The sequence below is a fragment of the Nanorana parkeri genome, unplaced genomic scaffold (assembly GCF_000935625.1).
Source record: "Nanorana parkeri isolate BGI_ZX_2015 unplaced genomic scaffold, ASM93562v1 scaffold42, whole genome shotgun sequence".
Classification (NCBI taxonomy): domain Eukaryota; kingdom Metazoa; phylum Chordata; class Amphibia; order Anura; family Dicroglossidae; genus Nanorana; species Nanorana parkeri.
The window spans coordinates 2585879-2597836 of record NW_017306310.1 but is presented as its reverse complement, the minus strand read 5'-3'; the positions used below and the strand labels follow the sequence as shown (position 1 = coordinate 2597836).

Here is an 11958-nt window from a genome sequence, read left to right as displayed (position 1 = left end):
AAAAAAATAACTAAAACAAAACAATTGGGCGGAGCTAGCAGTGACATCTAGCACCGCCCAACTGTTTCCTATTGGCCGGGACCTGCTAGAGTCATCTAGCAGGTCCCGGCCAATGAATAACAACTGGGCGGAGACGGCCATGACGTCACGGACGGCTCCGCCCAGTTGTCATTATTTAATAACAGTTCAGCGTCCCTAGGTCATTTGGGGGCACTGACGCTTTGGGGATGCTGATGTCATTAGAACTGGGCGGAGCTTTTGTTTGCGAGGCGTACAGCCAGCCTTTGGCACGGCTGAGCTGTTTGGCTGCCTTCGGCTGCTCTACGGGCTATAGTGAATAGCCCGTACAGCAGCCCTTCAGTTCGACTGAACCGCAACCGAAGCTAGCCGAAGAAAACCCCTTACATTGGTGGTCAGTGGGAAGAACACGCCCCTTACATTGGTGGTCAGTGGGAAGAACACGCCCCTTACATTGGTGGTCAGTGGGAAGAACGCCCCTTACATTGGTGGTCGATGGGAAGAAAACCCCTTACATTGGTGGTCAGTGGGAAGAACACGCACCTTACATTGGTGGTCAGTGGGAAGAAAACGCCCCTTACATTGGTGGTCAGTGGGAAGAAAACCGCTTACATTGGTGGTCAGTGGGAAGAACACGCTGCTATAAACTCTGTCACACATTGGCCATCTCTAGAGAACTGTGACACATGCTATAGCAAAGTCCAAGTATAGAACAGCGACAGCCACTCCTTAATCCAGGTCTGCCTCACTTCCTCATATAACAGTGATTGGTTTGACAACTTCAGCACCTCTGTAAGCATAGAGCTCTCATCTTACATGGACCTTCTACTGACATTAAACTGCTTTGGAAATGAATAAAGCGGACCACCATGTCACTGCGAGCTGAGAATACAACTGCTCCGCGGTCTGCACAATGACACCCCCATCCATCCTTCATACATAGGACGAATTAACTAGTCGCAATCCCCCTTTCTGCCCAAATCCCCGCCACACACATCACGTGTCGAACCAGCAGGGTTTAAGTAGATGTTTGAGTGACGTCGTTTTCGGCCAATCCCCGAGCAGCGCTTGTTGTTACTCCTGGTGACTCACTGCTGCCTCATTTCTGGAGCCTAGCGGCCCCCTTCCACCAATAAGATGTCCCATACTTTCCGCCCAATCACCAGCGGGTGGACCTGATCGACAGTGGTTGCGCCCAATAAAGTGAAAGAGACTGAAGCAGCTGTGTTGTCAGGGAAGTAACTGTCGTCAAGGGACTGAGTGAGAAGTGGAAGGTGCTGGAGGGCGGTGAAGCAACACGGCTGTGGATGTCATCTCTCGCTGACGGGAGAGCCGTGAGGTGAGGGGATGGCCAGCTCGGCCTGTCATTGTCTGTTGGGAGGGTGATGTGATGTGCATAGTGTGTGTGTGTGTGACATTGGTGGGACCCAGCCCAGGGGATATACTGTGTATATATAGACATACGTATGTATGGATGACATGCAGCTCTGATAGGTTGCTGTCACTAGGATGACCATAGGAAATCATGGAGTTCTCCTATATACACGGAGCTCCTCTCCCTCCTCATCAGGGATGGCCCAAACATAAACACAAGCCATCATCGATGATCTCCATCTGTAGGTGACATCTGCTGCACAATGGGGCCCCTTGCACTTCACCATGGGGCCTGGCCCATTGTTTTCAGTGTAGATGATCTTTGGGGCCATTTAATAAGTCATCTATGGTGGTGTGCTTGTTGCCCGAAGCCTTGTACTAAATTCATGAAAACTGCAACGTTTTCATTGTTGTGCAGTAAATGTTATTGGTTCTTATTGGTGACACTTTTACTGTATAGAGAAATCCCGCCATATTGGTGATGAGGAACATGGGGGTAGATGTGACCTCTTCCATGGTGGAGTGAATTGTTGGTTGTGTCACATCTAGGAAACAATTCTGCAACATTCAATACATTTCTATTACTCTTCCCAAATATCTCCTCTTGTTGTATAGCTCGGTGTCTTCACAGGAGACGTCCATGACAGTTGTGTCAGTGTTATGACAGACGTGGAGGAGATCGTCACCTGTACACCGAGGTCCAATGCATCATACGTCCTTTTATTGATGGCAGATCCACATGGCATCACAAGTATGGGCAACGTTTCAGGATCTATTGAGGTTCCTTCATCAGGCAGATAACATAGTGGCACTATGGAACCCATCGAGGTCCCTTCATCAGGCAGATAACATAGTTACACTCTGGAACCCATCGAGGTCCCTTCATCGGGCAGATAACATAGTGACACTATAGAACCCATGGAGGTCCCTTCATCAAGCAAATAACATAATGACACTATGGAAGCCATCGAGGTCCCTTCATCAGGCCGATAACATAGTGACACTATGGAAGCCATCGAGGTCCCTTCATCAGGCAGATAACATAATGACACTATAGAAGCCATCGAGGTCCCTTCATCAGGCAGATAACATAGTGACACTATAGAACCCATCGAGGTCCCTTCATCAGGCAGATAACATAGTGACACTATAGAACCCATTGAGGTTCCTTCATCAGGCAGATAACATAGTGACACTATAGAACCCATCGAGGTCCCTTCATCAGGCAGATAACATAGTGACACTCTGGAACCCATCGAGGTCCCTTCATCAGGTAGATAACATAGTTACACTATGGAACCCATTGAGGTCCCTTCATCAGGCAGATAACATAGTGACACTCTGGAACCCATCGAGGTCCCTTCATCAGGCAGATAACATAGTGACACTATGGAAGCCATCAAGGTCCCTTCATCAGGCAGATAACATAGTGGCACTATAGAACCCATCGAGGTCCCTTCATCAGGCAGATAACATAGTGACACTCTGGAACCCATCGATGTCCCTTCATCGGGCAGATAACATAGTGACACTATAGAACCCATCGAGGTTCCTTCATCAGGCAGATAACATAGTGACACTATAGAACCCATCGAGGTCCCTTCATCGGGCAGATAACATAGTGACACTCTGGAACCCATCGAGGTCCCTTCATCAGGCAGATAACATAATTACACTATGGAACCCATCGAGGTCCCTTCATCAGGCAGATAACATAATGACACTATGGAACCCATCAAGGTCCCTTCATCAGGCAGATAAGATATCATCACTATGTTTTTTGCCTGACGAAGGGACCTCGCTAGGTTCTGAAACGTTGCCCATACTTGGTTTGACTGGAGTGAGCCCACTATTATTAACTCCTTTTTTACTACTTTCTGTGTTATTTTTATCTATGATTAAATTATCAACGTTTAGTTTAAGTAATTTTATTTTTATACCCTCCCCCCCACTTTCTAGTTTAAAAGCTCCTCCAGTCTTTCTACCATTTTCCCTCCCAGGAATGCTGCACCTTTCCCATTAAGATGCAGCCCGTCTCGGCTGAAGAGCCGATAGCCGACTGCGAAGTCAGCCCAGTTCTCCAGGAAACCAAATCCTTCCATCTGACACCAGCTCCGGAGCCACTTGACGGCATGTGTATCTGCCGTCAATAAAAAGACATATTGATGCATTGGATCTCGGTGTGCGGGTGACTTTCTCCTCCACATTTGATTTTGTGCGGTGCCTACTGCACGTCATCCAAGCCTTCTCCGTACTACAGTGGGATTCCAGTCTGGTGTGCACTAGGGTTATGACAGATTTGCACACACTATACTGACACGTATGTGAATCTGTTACGAGTTCCACCATTTGTCGCACTACTGGGGACAGACCTCTGAAGAGTATCACTGATGTCCATGCAACGGCTTTATGTTATTTATTTCCAAGCTCTGACAATGTTGGCACCGGGTGCCATTCACACCTGAGTATGAGTGGATTCAGGCCATTTAGAAGCGTGCTTTTATGCACATTTGTCAGGTTTGAGTTTCTGTTTTGGCCAATGGAAAGCTAGTTACTAGGAGGTGGAGATGGTTGTTCGGCATGAACAGTGTGTGTTTCTGAGGTGCTGGCATTGAAGTCTGAGGACACAATTCTGCCTGAGAACAAAGCTGTATATTCAGGCATCAGGCTACAAGTGGGACTACGCTCGCATGTGAACGGGCACCATTGGAAATAGTGCGGTGTGACTGCAGCCTCTGTGTAGTTTTGTTTTCTCCCCCACCCCCCCAGTGATTTGCAGGGTGTTCATTTTGGGGGGGGAGCAAATCTGCTATAACCAGGTAGGTAATGCAGCTGAAAATTGCAGATTCAGAAGACAGGGCTCCAGGCTTTCCTGGCTCATGGGGTTCATCTCTTCCCCAATCCATAGCAATCAATACAAAGGGAAGGCCGCACTCCACATACATCAGGATTTCAAGAAAACTTTATACAACCAGCCAGACTCTTCTATGCTGCTGCATTTTTCCCTTAAGCGGAACTCTGAAAACAAAAACATGGAATTTAAATATATTCCATAATAGCCACAAATGATACAAATCCGTTTTGTGTGCATTAAATGTTTTTACAAACCCGCATATTACCTTGTAATTGAAGCAGTGGCATCATCGCTGTGCTGCCCATAGCCTATGCCAGGGGGAGGCAAACTCTGGCCCTCCAGCTGTGGTGAAACTACAAATCTCATCATGTATCTGCCACTTGGGAGTCCTGCCTGTGGCTGTCAAAGTCTTGCAATGCCTCATGGGATTTGTAGTTGCACCACAGGTGGAGGGCTTGAGTTTTCCCACCCTTGACCTATGCAGAACAAGTGTAGGAGGGGCTCATCAGGTGCCACGCACTACAGCAAGGGTGGGCAACTCTGGCCCTCCAGCTGTACTTTAACTACAAACCCCAACATGCCTCTGGGAGTCATGCCTGTAACTGTCAGTCTTGCAATGCCTCATGGGACTTGTAGTTCCACAACATCTGGAGGGCTGGAGTTGCCCACCCCTGTTCTACAGAATGCCTATAAGAGGGTGTGAATTCGAGACCAGTGCCCCTGAACAAGGATAGAGGGGGCAGTAGTGGCTGGTCATTATTACTGGAAGCTGGGACATGATTGGGTATTCAAAGCACTAGCAATCACTTTGCTGAGGTCGGTGATGCAGCAGACGGCCCTGCAGGCTCAACAAAAGTCAGTTACTTCATTGACTTATGTTGAAGGAGCCAAGTTGAAAATTCTCAGCTGAGCAGTGACTACAGCAAATCAGCTGTAGTCACTGTTTGTGTATTCTGACAACAGCGAGTGCCCGCTGTCAGAATACAGTAACCCGACAGGAAAGTCCTCCATCACAAAGACTGAATAAAGAAAATCTAGTAGTGTATGGCCAGTGTAAGTGAACAGCCTCTGCTTGGTGTGCTGTCCCCAGTAAGTTTCAGCCTTTAGGGCCTTGGTCCTCAACTGGTGGGTTGTGGCCTAAAAGTGGGTCGCGACCCCATGTTCAGTGGGTCGCCGCATGCCTTCCACTTTTCTAGGTGAGAGGCTCCTCAGCCTCTCCCTAGCCTCCCCCTAGCGCAGCATTGTCCGTTCTGACACCGAGCAACCATGCAAAATATGCTGCTCGGCACTGAGGTGGGCTGAGATGTGGCTATGGCCGTGAGGGAGCTCCATCCATACCTGCACTGCTTACAGCTCCCTCGCATGTTCTGTAGAGGTACCTGGACCGGAGTGACATCACATTCTGGCTCCCAGCACCTCTACTGGGTGCGCATGGGAGCTGTACAAGCAATGCACCTATGGATGGAGCTCCATGACAGCACAGCAGCCCACACTGCCGTGCATTCCATTGCAGAGCGACTTAGGTCGTGACTTCATGACCGTGGACAAATGTGTGTCCTGGGGTCTCAGAGGTGGAGAACCACTGCTTTAGGGCTTGTTACCACCAGCATGCGCATGTACCGCAATGTCCCGTGCCCATGACGCAAGGGATCGCACACATAAAGTCTCACTGCGTTCTGGGGCCGGATGGGGCACGGCAGTGCCATTCAAGTAAATGGCACTGCAGACGCGCCCGCAGTACGATCGGCTGCACAGGAACGCGTGGTAATAAAATGCTCCGCGTTACAGTGCGGTGTGATCGCAAAGAATAGTGTATGAGACGCGTGGACTGGTGGAAGCAAGCCTTTAGATGTATGAAAATCTCCTGATTTTTGGCCGTGTTAGAACAATGACATTGCGGTAAATAACCAAATAGGAAGTTGTTTGGTCAATTATCTATAACGCAGCCACAGCCTGCCATTGTTCTACCGCCACTCCCTTGTCATCAAAGCGTCTCTCTCCAGGCTCGAATATCCATTGGTGTGTCATATGAAACAAGAACCAGCAGCGAGGACGGGAATGACTTTGGAAAATGACAGTTGGCGCCTATTAAACCTTTTCAGTTGTCGGTTGAATTGTGGTGACTTAAAGTGGAATTTGAGACAATTTTTCAAATTTGATGGAGAGTTTAAAGTGATATTAAAGTCAAAAGGTTTTTAAGCTGTTTGAAATTCTGATGAAATCACTCACAATTAATGCTGGTCCTTGATGTTTATAAGTTGTAGTTTCCTGCAGAATCAGCTGGTCTCCTGAGCACTGGCCCTGATATCCTGTTTTAGGGTGGCAGCTTTCCATTGCAGGGTTCTAGGGAGCCACCCTTGTGTGTGCTAGTAAGCTGTGTGTATCTTCACAAACACACAGACTTGGCAAGGCAATCACTCCCCTGCTCCCTTCTCCCCTCTAGCCCTTCCTCCCTTTCCAGAGCTAGAATATTGCCAACTGCTGGAGACCTTTCTGTCCCTTGTGAGCTTGTACTGGACAGGAAGTTCAGGGAAGCTGAGATGAGAGAACTGGAGCTGTTTAGAAGCATGATGACTACGCATTCTGGCATAAGTTTGCTGGGCAATGTAGATTTGTTTGATCGGGATTCCCTATTACTAAAAAAATTTAATACAACTTTAACAGAAGGAAGTTTTTGAAGTCTCTTCTACAAAAAAGACGTTTCTCTCTCTTCCCTCCCTCCTTTGGATGAGTGTATGTGCCGTGTACCTGGCAGTGCTGGGGATGATGTATCCGCTATGTGCACGTGCAGAAGTTGCATCAGAAGCGGCTGCCCAAGGAGGAGGAGATGAGTGACCAGAAGACATGGATATTAGAGAGGTCTGTAACACCTCCAGTGCTGGAATCTCCAATCACCAGAGAATGTGAGCTTTGCTAATTGCAGAGCTGTAGGTCTGACTCCGCTGGGGCATGTCAGACTACTGCTCCAACACAGAGTACAGCTGGCCATACACGTTAAGGTTGTTTTTCTTTCAGTCCACGGAGAAATCAAATCACTTCATTCCCCCATCCACGCTAAACAGTATAGATAGATAAATCTCCTCTGTCTGCTATTGTATTCAGACAGCTGGCTTCTACGGCTGTCGGAATACCTGAACAGGGACTGCAGCTTATCGGCCACAGCCACTTGTTTGATCAACAATCACCCGGCTCCTTCAAATTTTGGATTGAAGTTTGTTCAGCTGGTTGGTGCCGGCAGAGCCACCCACAGATTGATTTTTGGCTGATTATGGAGGAAAATACCTCTAAAATATGTGTGTGTGAGGCATGCTTATCGTTCCATCTCTACAGCATGCTGGGAGGGGAGCGATGTTCCTAATCAGGCTGTGGTTTCTTTTTAAATAAAGTGGAGCCTGAGGGCTCCTTCACATTTAAGTGCTCCATGGGGTGAGTTATACATGCCCTTTACAGGATGTGTTCACATGCGTTACATTAAAGAACAACTGCAGGAAACTTTTTTTTTTTTTTATTAACGCTTGTAGTGGGGCCACCTTGGCACTGGAAGGGTTAACTGCTCGTTTTTACTTAGGGACTAAAATAAGAAAAAGTTGTACTCACCTGAACCTTGGAGCTGGCCGACTGTCACAGCGCTCCCTCCTGCTTCTCTCCTCCTCTTATCCAGCGTTGGCATGTCCCTTGGCGTCCTAACAGCTAATACACTGTATATACTGTAGAATGCGATGACTCGCGGATCCTTAGACCGCTGCAGAAGAGGGGGAGTGAGGCAGAAGGACCAGTCGGCGTGGAGGATCAGGTGAGTACAACTTTTTTGTATTTTGGTCCCTAGACTAAAATGAGCAGATAACCCTTGCAGTGTGCGGGTAGCCCCCTTGCAGTGTGCGGGTGGTAGTCCCACTGCAAGATTTATTACAAATGTTGTTCTGTTCTAAGGCAGCCCATTCAAATGGCTGTGCGTTATAGTGTGCTGCAATACATGTATGTTCCCTTAGTACGTAGGGGTGTCATTGAACATAAAAGCTCATGCATGTAACATGTACACGAAAATGAAACGCACCATGTGCGAATTAGTCCACTCCATGTGTAACTGGAACAGTCTTGTAGCATTTACAGAGAAGATTTGTTTGTAATTTTCATATTAAATCTACATATTAAAGTACGGTTCAGCCTTTTACACGGCACTATAAATGCTACCTAGGTCCTCATGTATTATGGAAGCCAATGAACATTTCCATTCCCCACATGGTGACGCCTCTTAATATTCTGTTCCATCACCTCTTCTTCTTTCTCCAAACATGCAGCCTAAGCCTTTACCTAAGACCTAGACCTATTTCACAAACTTACAGTACTGGAAATGTTTAAGGAATGGCCGCTTTTATGTGTCAGCGCAGCAATCCCAGATTTCTTGTCTAGGTGAGAACTATGCAGGGACGTCCCAATGCCTCCAGGGATTGCAATATCACATCCCGGGAGGCAATGTTTTACTCAGGCATGCCAGGTAGATGCGCCGCAGATTGTGCCAGGTATTCGGGACCCGGCAGACACCTGTGGCACCACCTCTGTGCACATGTGGGATAATCCCACGCATGCGCACAGATGTCACGTTTGCTTCAAGTTCCCAGATACCAGAAACCAGCGGCATCTGTGGGCATCCCGTATAGAGACCTGCGCCACTTCATACAGTTCTCATTGGATGGGCTCGGGTATCTTGACATCCAAGTTTCCTCTTCTCTACACTGTGCAAAATGCGTCCATTAAGGGGAATTGGCTCTCGTTCACACCTGACCGTTTTGTAGCGCGTTCTACGCTCGACGAACGCTCTACAAAACGGTCAAAAATATACATTGCATTGTAGTCAATGGTCTCGTTCCCACCTTGCCGTATTTCCGCCCTTCCCTAACGCCCTACAAAACGGCCCACGCCTGAAAAGGTCCAGGTACTACTTTGGGCCGTTTTGTAGGGTGTTTTCCATTGGGATACAGTCAAGTAGCCTTCGGAATCGCGGTAAAAATAAACGCGCGACCGACGCGCATATTCAATACGCCAAGGTGTGAACCCTCAGCGCAGTTCTGCTTTACTGATCTTGCATCAGTTGTTTAGAAGCTGATTAGTTCATATTTGGCAACAATTTCTGTAAACATTTGTGTAGGAAAGAGTTGCTTTACTTAAAGGAGAACTATGGGGGTCAGTGTTTTTCCCCATAGTTCTCCGAAGGGTCACAGGAGGACATAAACTAGCGTCCTCCCGTGACCCAAACCTCAGTATGTCGCGAGCTACAGCTCGCGGTCTACTTAGACGCCGCAGCCGGGACGGATCCCCACATTACTGTCGGGATCCGCCCAGCTGCGTGAGTGACAGCTGGCTCTGCCTATCTAGAGGCAGAGCCAGCTGTGCCCGCCCCGTCCGTTCCGCCAGTCAGTGCTGGAGGATCGGAGGGGGGAAGTATACGTATATACGTACATTTTTAGCTGTGCCTCCAATGCATAGAAACATATTTCAAGCAATCACTTTGTTTTAAGGAACTCAAAGTAATTAGTTGTTCTGTTTTACATACTAATTATTTCTTGGGGTTAAATTATAAACATTAATCGGACATTTGGACAAACGAATGTAGTGCTTGAACCAAACGGTATACTCTCAGCAGTACTCCCCTGGACACCTGTACCGCTCAGAAGTACCCCCCACGGACACGTGTATCAGTAGTATCCCCCCCTCCCCCCTGGACACCTGTACCTCTTAGAAGTACTCCCCTGGACACGTACCACTCAGCAGTACTCCCATGGACACATGTACCACTCGGCAGTACCCCCCCGGACACCTGTACCGCTAGTTGAGAATCTTGTATGTAACCAACTGGCGGTTACAAATGCATTGTAGGCAAAGGCTAGGTGTTAGTTTTATTTCATGAAGGTAGGTAAGACGCTGGCCTCTTAGTATTGGGATAGGCTTTCTAAGTCATATAAGCTGTGTTGTATAACTGTATGTGCCATGTGACTGGGAATACACATCCCAGTGTTATATCGCAGAGGGACTCCGCTGTTTGCCTGGTTATTTTTTCCACAGGTGTAAACAAGACGTACCAGTCACGAAGAGTCTTATCAGTCTGAAGAATTCTAGGAACTGTTTATTTCAATATTTGCTGAATTTGATGCTTCAGCAATATAACTTTCACTTATTTGATACAAATGTTCACTATTTTTTTTACTGAAAACCATCTAGCTGCTGTCGGTGATCTGGGCTATAATTAAAGGAGAAGTATGGGGAGAGGCAAACATCCTTCCATGACTGTTAGAGCCGGCATGGAACACTGCTATCAGATACTGGCTCTAAGACCAGGAGCAAACCGATCTCCTGACCACTGATCAGTCAGCTATTAATCTGTGCTCCCAGCAAAGAGCAAATATCGGTCTCTACCTCCCACAGGGATTCCTTCCCTCCCCTCTGTGCTGGAGCTATAGGCCAGGAAAGGCCTGGCTCTGGTTGGCCTTCCAAGGTGTGTGGAAGCCGTGCGACCTCTACTACTGTAAGGTCGCACGACTTTTAACTTACGGACATGTTCGAAAACCCGCCGAGCATCGTGCGATGTTCGGCTGGTTTGTGGCATGTTCGTAAGATAAAAGCCGTACGGGCCGGTGTGCGCAAGTGCACACTGCCCATTCGGCATTGCGGTCATCGGAAGCCCGCCCTTCGGGGCGTGGCTTGCGATCATCGCAAGTACGATCTGCCTATGCAACATAGGCAGATCGTACGGTTTTTTTTAAGTACCTTTGAACCATCGCAAGACAAAAGTCTTGCGATGGTTGTAAGGTGTGTGCCCAGCTTTACACAGAGAGGTTGCGGTCAGTGAGGCAGCCGAGGTGGATCCTGACAATATTTTCAGGCTCCCTCTCAACTGCACCATGCCTGTGCTTTGTCATATGCTGACTTTGCGTCAATGGAGTGTATATTTGTGTGTGTGTGTGTGTGTGTGTGTGTGTGTGTGTGTGTGTGTGTGTGTGTGTGTGTGTGTTTTTGAACGGGAAAATAATGGTGTTCCTTCCTGTGTGAACAAAGCATTTGCTCATAATTCCCCCACTCCAGACACAACACCTGCTGGTATTCTGGGATAGTAAAGCTTGCCATACACTATGTCAATAATGTTTGTACAATCTCCTTTTAGATTTACCAAAACTTTGTAATATAGAGGAGACGCCTAAACAATCCATTCAGTTATTATCAATATATAGACCAATGTGCATTTATTTGAAGTTCACATGAACAGCAGATATAAAACAGGCATTACTTGTTGTTACCCCCTCTCATAATAAATAATAGCCAGATGGTTTACATTTAGCTCTCATTCACATAGGAGTGTTGCTCCCAGGAAGGGCTGGTTGATGATGCACCTACAGCTGTGAGGAGAAGCATGTGGGCACCTCATTTAACTCTATCATGTCTGCGTATTGGGCCATACACTCTCTGTGTGTCCCTGTTAGAACTCAGAGCTGTTGACCGCAGTATGTGAGAGCCTAGAGCTCCTGTGTCTACATAGAGGTAATTGAGCATCCCGAATGCTTTTCCCCACAGCTTCGGGTACATCAGCAACCGGCCTTTCACCTTATATGGGGCAATGCACCTTGTGTAAATGAGGCCTTTTACATATTGCACAAGCTTTTTTTTTTTTTTTTTTTTTTTTTTTTTTTTTTTCCCCAAAAAAGTAGTGTCCTTTTTTTTTT

At 47.4% G+C, this 11958-nt stretch overlaps 1 protein-coding gene across 1 annotated transcript in view; it reads left to right on the top strand.

The window, feature by feature from the left end:
• The first annotated feature begins 1241 nt into the window (after positions 1 to 1241).
• The window catches only part of ABHD2 (abhydrolase domain containing 2), a 55203-nt gene continuing 44486 nt past the window's right edge, over positions 1242 to 11958 (top strand). Inside the window, exon 1 of the mRNA XM_018571690.1 lies at positions 1242 to 1357. The gene's annotated coding sequence lies outside the window, so the exon portion shown is untranslated. The remainder of the gene's footprint in view (positions 1358 to 11958) is intronic.